The sequence below is a fragment of the Bufo gargarizans genome, chromosome 3 (assembly GCF_014858855.1).
Source record: "Bufo gargarizans isolate SCDJY-AF-19 chromosome 3, ASM1485885v1, whole genome shotgun sequence".
In the NCBI taxonomy this organism is placed as follows: domain Eukaryota; kingdom Metazoa; phylum Chordata; class Amphibia; order Anura; family Bufonidae; genus Bufo; species Bufo gargarizans.
This window is the reverse complement of record NC_058082.1, coordinates 77910532-77921299: the sequence shown is the minus strand read 5'-3', so window position 1 is coordinate 77921299 and position 10768 is coordinate 77910532.

Genomic DNA, 10768 nt, shown 5'->3' with positions numbered 1-10768 from the left:
TGTGAATGAGGCCCTCTTATGTGAAATACAGGTTGTATCGGAGTGCCTCTTCCTTGTAATTTTTTTAAAAACGCAGCACGCTAGAGCTCTTGGTACTTTTTTCTGGCTTTTTAGTATCACCTTCTCTATAGGAGAAAATGCCATGATGAAAACTGCAGTGGTAAGGCTACTTTCCCACTTTAGTTGTTGTTTTCCGGTGTTGAGATGCGGCAGAGGATCTCAATACCGGAAAAAAGCATTTCCGTTTAGTCTTCATGCATTCTGAATGGATATTGATCTGTTCATGATGTATCAGGATGTCTTCCGTTCCGGCAGCATTCCGTTTTGTGACCGGACACAAAACCGCTGCAAGCGGCAGAGGGTCTCAATACCGGAATTAAATCAGGATGCATCCGTTTCTTTAGGATGCAGTTGTCTGAAATCAAAACAGAAAAAAACGGATCCGGCTCTGAAAACTATGTAAGTCAATGGTGACGGATCCTTTTTTTTATGGAGCCTATTCACACCTATTGACTTTCAATGTATTTAGTGACTGATCCGTTTTGATTTCACACAACAGAATCCTAAAGAAACAGATGCATCCTAATGTGCAAAATCAAAACGGATCCGTTTAATTCGGGTATTAATATCCTCTGCTGGATCTCAATACCGGAATTAACAACGCAAGTGTGCAAGTAGCCTAAGACACACTCTGTGCAAAAGTGCAAAAAAAAACAACCAACGAAAAAAGCTCAATAAATGTGGCAAGGAAGCAAAAGAAAAACCTTGCATGCGCTTATTGTAGCGGTTTTACAGCACAAAAAAACACAAATTTCTGAGTGTAAGATACAGTTTTGTATGTGTGTTGATATGTATGTTTATGCTCTGTGTACATTATACAATACATGAGTTTTCAAGGGGATTATAATTCAATATGAAGAATACATCTTATTATCTGCTTGCTTTTTATGTTCTGCTTATCATTTTAGCATTCATTGCTGTTTTTTCCTGGTTAACATCCTCTAAGGTTCTGCTCCTTATGAATCTTACATGCTGATATTGAACTCTGTATTCCCACAGCAGCGATGTAGAATTTAAAAGACCTCTTATAATGTTTATATCATGGAAAATGTGAGCACAATACACTAGCAGAATTCATTATTTCTTTTACGTTGGCCACATATGGTGTGATCAGACCTGGTTTATCCCTTTCTACTATCTCTTGGATTAGTTTATATGCTGAGAAACAACTATGGTTGTAGATGTGTATGACTATCTCCAACTGGGCCATTGTGTTTGGTTAAAATCAGTGATGAGCAATATTCGAATTTGAGATACATTGTGAATATTCGCCATATATTCGTGAATTAGAGAATTCGTAATCTCCAGTCATTATTTTTTTGATTGCGAAAATCAGCAATTGGAAAATTTGCAGTAAAAATTTGCTATTAGAATATTTGCAATCAACACTAGCTACAATCTTATCTCCATATCAAAAACCCTTTTACTTCTCACCAACAATTTATGTTCTCCTGTTTTACCATGTTTTTCACTTTATAAGACACACCTGATTATAAGACACATCTAGGTTTTAGAGGAGAAAAATATGAAAAAAAATAATATTTTTCATCAGACCTCAGATCAGACTCCCGCTCTTCATCAGACTCCCAAGCTTCTTGAGACTTCAGTTCAGACCCCCCAATCTCCATCAAACCCCCCCAATCAGACCCCCAATTTTTATCAGACCTCATATCTAATGCCCAATCTTTATCAGACCCCCAAACCTTATCAGCCATCAGATCAGATCCCCAATCTTTATTAGATCTCAGATCAGCCCCCCAATCAGACTTCCAAACTTTATCAGACCTCAGATCAGACTCCCAATCTATATCAGACCCCTAATCTTTATTAGACCTCAGATCAGACCCTCAATCTGTATCTGACCTCAGATCAGACCCCCAATCCTCATCACACTTCAGATCAGACATAAAAATAAATAAACTACCTCTCCTGCTTCGGATGGCACCACTATTTGCAAGATCCAGCAGGCTCTTCTTGTGCTCACCGCTCCTTGGTCCTCTGCCAGCCTTGCACTGCACTGTGACCTGATGTCACACAGCGTCAGGTCATAGTGCATGCCTACGGGCTCTACATCCTCATGCTATACACAGTCAAGACATATTGCAGCTTTATACCCTGAAGAAGACCAGGAGCGGTGAGTATAGCCTGCGCTAGCAGCACTACAGTCACTGCTCCCAGGGGTTGGATCAGCACTGGAAAGCAGAGGAACTCCAGGAGGAGCTAGGACCCGGCTCATATGTAGCTCTTATATCTGATCTCCTGACCTCATAAACACTTATTTAAGCCATATTCTTATGAGTTTGATAAGAAGCGGGCTATGATGAATGTTTATAACATCAGGGATAAAGCCTACACATGAGCTGTCAGATGACGGGATTCAAAGAAAACAGACTGTGACAGCTTGCAAACAGACTGACTCTTGTAGAACATTTTTAATAAAGACCAATTAAAAAATATATTTTTAACCCAAAGTGAGTAAAAAAAAAAAACATTCCCTCTATCCAAAGCCTTTAAAAATATTTGCTCGTGCACATTGGAGACAGTTCACAACTATGGAAGTAAAGTGAAATGGGATGGTTTCACAAATGATAGATGTATTTATACTATGCTAATACTAGTGTCTCTGTTAATTTAAAAGTTTCAGCAACTTCCTAGAAAACTGAACCCACCCTCAAAATATGTAACTACTTAAAGGAATTTTCTGGGTGTTTAATACTGATGACTAGTTTTGAACAAATCAAAGTGAAACGAATTGAATTCGACACTTAGTGGTAACAAATCGCTTTTTTTCCTAAAATGGTGGCACCATGTGTTACTGAGTGAAAGTAAGAAGCCAGGGAACAAGATATGACCCATAATGTTGTGTAGCCAGCCAATCAGCAGATAGCCATCCCCTGTGATGTCATAGCCCTATAAAAAGCCTAATCCCGCCCAGTCTCTGCCATTTTACTGTGAGCTGAGCATAGTGAGAGACATGACAAGTGCTAGGGATAGTAGTAGAATATTGGATAGAGACAGGGCAGGGAGAGATCGTAGGGAGAGTTTTCAGAAACTTTAGAAAGAGTATAAGGAGACTGCCAGGACAGTGCAGGCTCTGTGTAATCGTCCTGAGCATCGTGTTCCACTGCTATGCCATTCATTCTTAATCTGTTCTGTTATGCATAGACTGACTGTTCATCAGACTTCGTCTGAACAGCCGATCTAATATATAGGCGCATACACCTTGGTCATCTGCTGCGCCATTAATAATTAATCTGTTCAGTTATACATAAGCGTACTGTGCATCAGACTCATTGTCAACAGGCGGTGTAAATCATAGACACTTTTTCTAGTCTATTTGCTGCGCCATTTATACTTCATCTGTTACATTACTGATTCAGTTACTGTACACTATGGCCAACTGACAGTTGCCTGGGCCCTCAAAAGGAACAGACAGTGGCAAAAATGTTGCTGTAGCTGGCACAAGTAGTAGCAGAAGAAGGGATTGTGGTAGCAGCAGCTGCAGCAACAGGCCAGAACTGCCACTGTCATCCTGCGGTCGCGTTCTGACTGAAAATCCAGCTGTACTGGAATGGTTGACTAGCTCTTCAACATCAGATAAGTTGATGGGTTCCTCTGACACCACACTTAGTTGGCCAGGCCCAGGAACAACCTCTGTGCCCTCACCTGTCTTGCAACTGCCTATTTCTTTTGCTGCTCCTTCTACTTGGGAAGTAATGAATGTTGCCGGTTCTGCTCTGGTTTTCAGTGAGGACGAGCTTAGGGAGGACAGTCAGCAGCTAGAGGGCAGCACAGACTTGGAGGAGAGGTCCACTGCGTCTTCCCTTAGGTGTGCAACCAGCGATGATGACAGTCGGTGGGAGCACGTGTTGCAAGCAGTCAAGGAAGGGGCCATGAGACTGGTGAGGGTGACATAAGTGACTAACAGACATTAGTGGATGATGATGTAGCCAATTGCACATGGGAGAAGGTGGGTTTGTCTGTGTTTGGTACAGTTGATGCCAGCGCTCACGTGTGGCGCTGTAACTATGGCCAAGGACAATATATGTCCTTTACAGCCCACTGGGTAAATCTAGTTCTGGCCCAGGCACACCAGCAACTTGCCCAAGCCTCTACATTGTAATCAGGTGATTTCTGCGCCAATGTCCGCTGTCTCCTCATCCTCCACCTTGTACTCAGCCTCAACGGTAGGCACAGATCAGAGTTGTCCTCCAGCATACCACCTATGCAAAGCACAGCATTGTCATGTGGTTCTGCACCTGGTCAGCCTGGGCAAACTGAGTCACACTGGGGAGGAACTTCTCCGTGTTATTAACCAAGAAATTGAATCCTGGCTGTCTCCTTGACAACTGGAGATAGGAACCATGGTTACTGATAACAGAAAGAACAATCTGTCTGCGCTGACCCATGAGCCCCACATTGCGCATGTTTTCAATCTGGTTGTCGCCCAGTTCCTGATGTCTTCCACACAACTGCGAGACATCTTGAAAATGTCAAGGAAACTGTGCATGCACTTCAGCCACTCATACACCGCAAAACACTCCCTCCTTGAGCTGCAAAGGCACAATGGTGTTCCACTACATTAGATAAAAATGCTGATAGAGGCTCTCCCAATTTAACGCTCTGGGTTGGTGCTGTTTTAGGTGATTCGCCCAGTCACTGAGAGATGGAAAATGTGTAAATAATAGATAGGCAGGCACTCTTTATCTGGTTTCTACATAAAATATATTTATTAATAAAGGTTTAATTACCGTATTTTTTGCTTTATAAGACGCACCTGATGATAAGACACACCTCGGTTTTTGAGGAGGAAAATAAGAAAACAATATTTTGAACCAAAAGGTGTGCTTTTGGTAGGTTTTGAACTAATGGTGGTCTGTGGATGACGCACTGTTATGGGGGGATCTGTGGATGACGCACTGTTATGGGGGGATCTGTGGATGACGCACTGTTATGGGGGGAATCTGTGGATGACGCACTGTTATGGGGGGAATCTGTGGATGACGCACTGTTATGGGGGGAATCTGTGGATGACGCACTGTTATGGGGGGAAATCTGTGGATGACGCACTGTTATGGGGGGAAATCTGTGGATGACGCACTGTTATGGGGGGAAATCTGTGGATGACGCACTGTTATGGGGGGAAATCTGTGGATGACGCACTGTTATGGGGGGAATCTGTGGATGACGCACTGTTATGGGGGGAATCTGTGGATGACGCACTGTTATGGGGGGAAATCTGTGGATGACGCACTGTTATGGGGGGAAATCTGTGGATGACGCACTGTTATGGGGGGAATCTGTGGATGACGCACTGTTATGGGGGGAATCTGTGGATGACGCACTGTTATGGGGGGAATCTGTGGATGACGCACTGTTATGGGGGGAATCTGTGGATGACGCACTGTGATGGGGGGAATCTGTGGATGACGCACTGTGATGGGGGGATCTGTGGATGACACTGATGGGGGGAATCTGTGGATGACGCACTGTTATGGGGGGAATCTGTGGATGACGCACTGTTATGGGGGGAATCTGTGGATGACGCACTGTTATGGGGGGAATCTGTGGATGACACTGATGGGGGGGGGATCTGTGGATGACACTGATGGGGGGGGGATCTGTGGATGACACTGATGGGGGGGATCTGTGGATGACACTGATGGGGGGGATCTGTGGATGACACTGATGGGGGGGATCTGTGGATGACACTGATGGGGGGGATCTGTGGATGACACTGATGGGGGGATCTGTGGATGACACTGATGGGGGGATCTGTGGATGACACTGATGGGGGGGATCTGTGGATGACACTGATGGGGGGGGATCTGTGGATGACACTGATGGGGGGGGGATCTGTGGATGACACTGATGGGGGGGGGATCTGTGGATGACACTGATGGGGGGGATCTGTGGATGACACTGATGGGGGGGGATCTGTGGATGACACTGATGGGGGGGGATCTGTGGATGACACTGATGGGGGGGGATCTGTGGATGACACTGATGGGGGGGATCTGTGGATGACACTGATGGGGGGGATCTGTGGATGACACTGATGGGGGGGATCTGTGGATGACACTGATGGGGGGGATCTGTGGATGACACTCATGGGGGGGATCTGTGGATGACACTGATGGGGGGGGATCTGTGGATGACACTGATGGGGGGGGGATCTGTGGATGACACTGATGGGGTGGGGATCTGTGGATGACACTGATGGGGGGGGGATCTGTGGATGACACTGATGGGGGGGATCTGTGGATGACACTGATGGGGGGGGCTCTGTGGATGACACTTATGGGGGGCTCTGTGGATGACACTTATGGGGGGCTCTGTGGATGACACTTATGGGGGGCTCTGTGGATGACACTTATGGGGGGCTCTGTGGATGACACTTATGGGGGGCTCTGTGGATGACACTTATGGGGGGCTCTGTGGATGACACTTATGGGGGGCTCTGTGGATGACACTTATGGGGGGCTCTGTGGATGACACTTATGGGGGGCTCTGTGGATGACACTTATGGGCGGCTCTGTGGATGACACTTATGGGGGGCTCTGTGGATGACACTTATGGGGGGCTCTGTGGATGACACTTATGGGGGGCTCTGTGGATGACACTTATGGGGGGCTCTGTGGATGACACTTATGGGGGGCTCTGTGGATGACACTTATGGGGGGCTCTGTGGATGACACTTATGGGGGGCTCTGTGGATGACACTTATGGGGGGCTCTGTGGATGACACTTATGGGGGGCTCTGTGGATGACACTTATGGGGGGCTCTGTGGATGACACTTATGTCATCCACAGATCCCAATAAGTGTCATCTACAGATCCCCCATCAGGTGCATCAGTGTGGAGGGAGGAGGCGGAGACACTCATGGCGGGGCCTGGTGCAGTGACTCTAATACACCGGGCCCCGCAACTGTTAAATACATTCAATCTGATCTATATCTAAATGTATACGCACTGTTCGGTACTTACTGTAGTACCGTAAGTATAGCATTAAGACGGCGCAGACTGTCAGCTCCCTTGGTCATGCGCCGCCTGCCCCAGCTCCCTCGGTCATGCGCCGCCTGCCCCAGCTCCCTCGGTCATGCGCCGCCTGTCCCAGCTCCCTCGGTCATGCGCCGCCTGCCCCAGCTCCCTCGGTCATGCGCCGCCTGCCCCAGCTCCCTCGGTCATGCGCCGCCTGCCCCAGCTCCCTCGGTCATGCGCCGCCTGCCCCAGCTCCCTCGGTCATGCGCCGCCTGCCCCAGCTCCCTCGGTCATGCGCCGCCTGCCCCAGCTCCCTCGGTCATGCGCCGCCTGCCCCAGCTCCCTTGGTCATGCTGCCTGCTTATCTCACTTTATGAATGAACAGGCAGGCGACGCATGACAGAGGGAGCTGGGGCAGGCGGCGCATGACAGAGGGAGCTGGGGCAGGCGGCGCATGACAGAGGGAGCTGGGGCAGGCGGCGCATGACAGAGGGAGCTGGGGCAGGCGGCGCATGACAGAGGGAGCTGGGGCAGGCGGCGCATGACAGAGGGAGCTGGGGCAGGCGGCGCATGACAGAGGGAGCTGGGGCAGGTGGCGCATGACAGAGGGAGCTATGGCAGGCGGCGCATGACAGAGGGAGCTGCGGCAGGCAGTATAATGCTATACTTACGGTACAACAGTAAGTACCGAACAGTGCGTATACATTTAGATATAGATCATATTGAATGTATTTAACAGTTGAGGGGCCCTGTGTATTAGAGTAGAGTCACTGCACCAGGCCCCGCCATGAGTGTCCCCGCCTCCTCCCTCCACACTGATACTTTGCTGGCCGCACTGTGCAGCATATCAGCCAGCGAAGTATCCGCTTTATAAGACGCACGGGCATTTCCCCCCCACTTCTGGGGGGGGAAAGTGCGTCTTATAAAGCGAAAAATACGGTAAGTATTTTTTATTCAACTGCGATTAAAAATTCGATAGCACGGCTAAAAAAATGGTTTTAATTATGGATGTCTTTACCAAGGGTATTGTAAAAAGGGGATGAAATAAAAGCAGGTTGAGTAAAACCAAAGATGAATAAAAACAAGTTACTATCCAGAGGGAAAAAAAGGAGATAAAGAGGATGTAGGATCTTATGTTCGTCCAATGTAGGTTATGGACAGTTTATAGTTTGCATCACCAGAGTTGGTTAATCAGAATAAATAGTATGCGGTATGAGCTTTTGGTGATGAGTAGAGTTGAGCGAACACCTGGATGTTCGGGTTCGCCAAACTTCCTGAAAATATTCGGGTTCGGGATCCGAACTCGACCCGAACTTCGCCCCGAACCCCATTGAAGTCAATGGGGAACCAAACTTTTCGGCACTAAAAAAGCTGTAAAATAGCCCAGGAAATGGCTAGAGGGCTGAAAAAGGCAGCAAAATGTAGGTAAATCCCCTGCAAACAAATGTGGACAGGGAAATTAATAAAAAATAAAAATAAATTAACCAATATCAATTGGAGAGAGGTCCCATAGCAGAGAATCAGGCTTCATGTCATAGCAGAGAATCAGGCTTCATGTCACCCACCACTGGAACAGGCCACTGTCAGATATTTAGGCCCCGGCACCCAGACAGAGGAGAGAGGTCCCATAGCAGAGAATCAGGCTTCATGTCACCCACCACTGGAACAGGCCACTTTCAGATATTTAGGCCCCGGCACCCAGACAGAGGAGAGAGGTCCCATAGCAGAGAATCAGTATTCATGTCATAGCAGAGAATCAGGCTTCATGTCACCCACCACTGGAACAGGCCACTGTCAGATATTTAGGCCCCGGCACCCAGACAGAGGAGAGAGGTCCCATAGCAGAGAATCAGGCTTCATGTCACCCACCACTGGAACAGGCCACTGTCAGATATTTAGGCCCTGGCACCCAGACAGAGGAGAGAGGTCCCATAGCAGAGAATCAGGCTTCATGTCATAGCAGAGAATCAGGCTTCATGTCACCCACCACTGGAACAGGCCACTGTCAGATATTTCGGCCCCGGCACCCAGACAGAGGAGAGAGGTCCCATAGCAGAGAATCAGGCTTCATGTCACCCACCACTGGAACAGGCCACTGTCAGATATTTAGGCCCCGGCACCCAGACAGAGGAGAGAGGTCCCATAGCAGAGAATCAGGCTTCATGTCAAAGCATAGAATCAGGCTTCATGTCACACACCATTGGAACAGGCCAGTTTACGATATTTAGGTCCCTGGCACCCAGACGGAGGAGAGGTCCATTCAACTTTGGGTTGCCCCGCAATATAATGGTAAAATTAAAAAAAGAGGATTGAATGAGGAAGAGCCCTGTAGTACAATAATATATGGTTATGGGCAGGTAGTTAATGTCTAATCTGCACAAGGGATGGACAGGTCCTGTGGGATCCATGCTTGGTTCATTTTTATGAACGTCAGCTTGTCCACATTGGCTGTGGACAGGGGGCTGCGTTTGTCTGTAATGACGCCCCCTGCCGTGCTGAATACACGTTCAGACAAAACGCTGGCCGCCGGGCAGGCCAGCACCTCCAAGGCATAAAAGGCTAGCTCTGGCCACGTGGACAATTTGGAGACCCAGAAGTTGAATGAGGCCGAACCATCAGTCAGTACGTGGAGGGGTGTGCACACGTACTGTTCCACCATGTTAGTGACATGCTGCCTCCTGCTAACACGTTCCGTATCAGGTGGTGGTGCAGTTGGCTGTGGCGTGGTGACAAAACTTTTCCACATCTCTGCCATGCTAACCCTGCCCTCAGAGGAGCTGGCCGTGACACAGCTGCGTTGGCGACCTCTTGCTCCTCCTCTGCCTTCGCCTTGGGCTTCCATTTGTTCCCCTGTGACATTTGGGAATGCTCTCAGTAGCGCGTCTACCAACGTGCGCTTGTACTCGCACATCTTCCTATCAGGCTCCAGTGCAGGAAGTAAGGTGGGCACATTGTCTTTGTACCGGGGATCCAGCAGGGTGGCAACCCAGTAGTCCGCACACGTTATAATGTGGGAAACTCTGCTGTCGTTGCGCAGGCACTGCAGCATGTAGTCGCTCATGTGTGCCAGGCTGCTCTACTCGTCATCGTCCTCCGTTTTCCCCCAGCCACGTACCAGTGATGGGCCCGAGCTGCGTTGGGTGCCACTCCGCTGTGAACATGCTTCATCCTCATCCACCTCCTCATCCTTGTCCTCCTCGTCCTCCAGTAGTGGGCCCTTTTTACGGACAGAATTACACTTGGAGATGACGGACACTAAAAAACTTGTCCAGCCACAGCAGTAACCACAGATTTAGCGGAATATAAATTATAGGCCTAGTATTTAGGCCCTGGATGAAAGGTATTCTTTTACGGACAGAATTACACTTGGAGATGCACGGTAGCGTGTGAAGTTATTGAGGTTGATGACCCTATCAGCACTTGAATTTGCACCTTGAATGTAATATACCCTTTTACGGACAGAAATACACTATGAGATGCACAATAGTGCGTGCAAATTTAAAGGCTTATGCTTTCAGCAAATGTAATTTAACAGTTTGTGCAATATACCCTTTTACGGAAAAAAAAAATACACTTGGAGATGCACGCTGAGTGTAATATACCCTTTTACGGACAGATTTAAACTTGGCCTGCAACAGCAAAAACCACTGATTTAGGGGATTGCTATTTTTGCAAGTGAATTTCACCCCTCAATAAAATATAGAAAATTCTATCCTGAGTTTCTAGG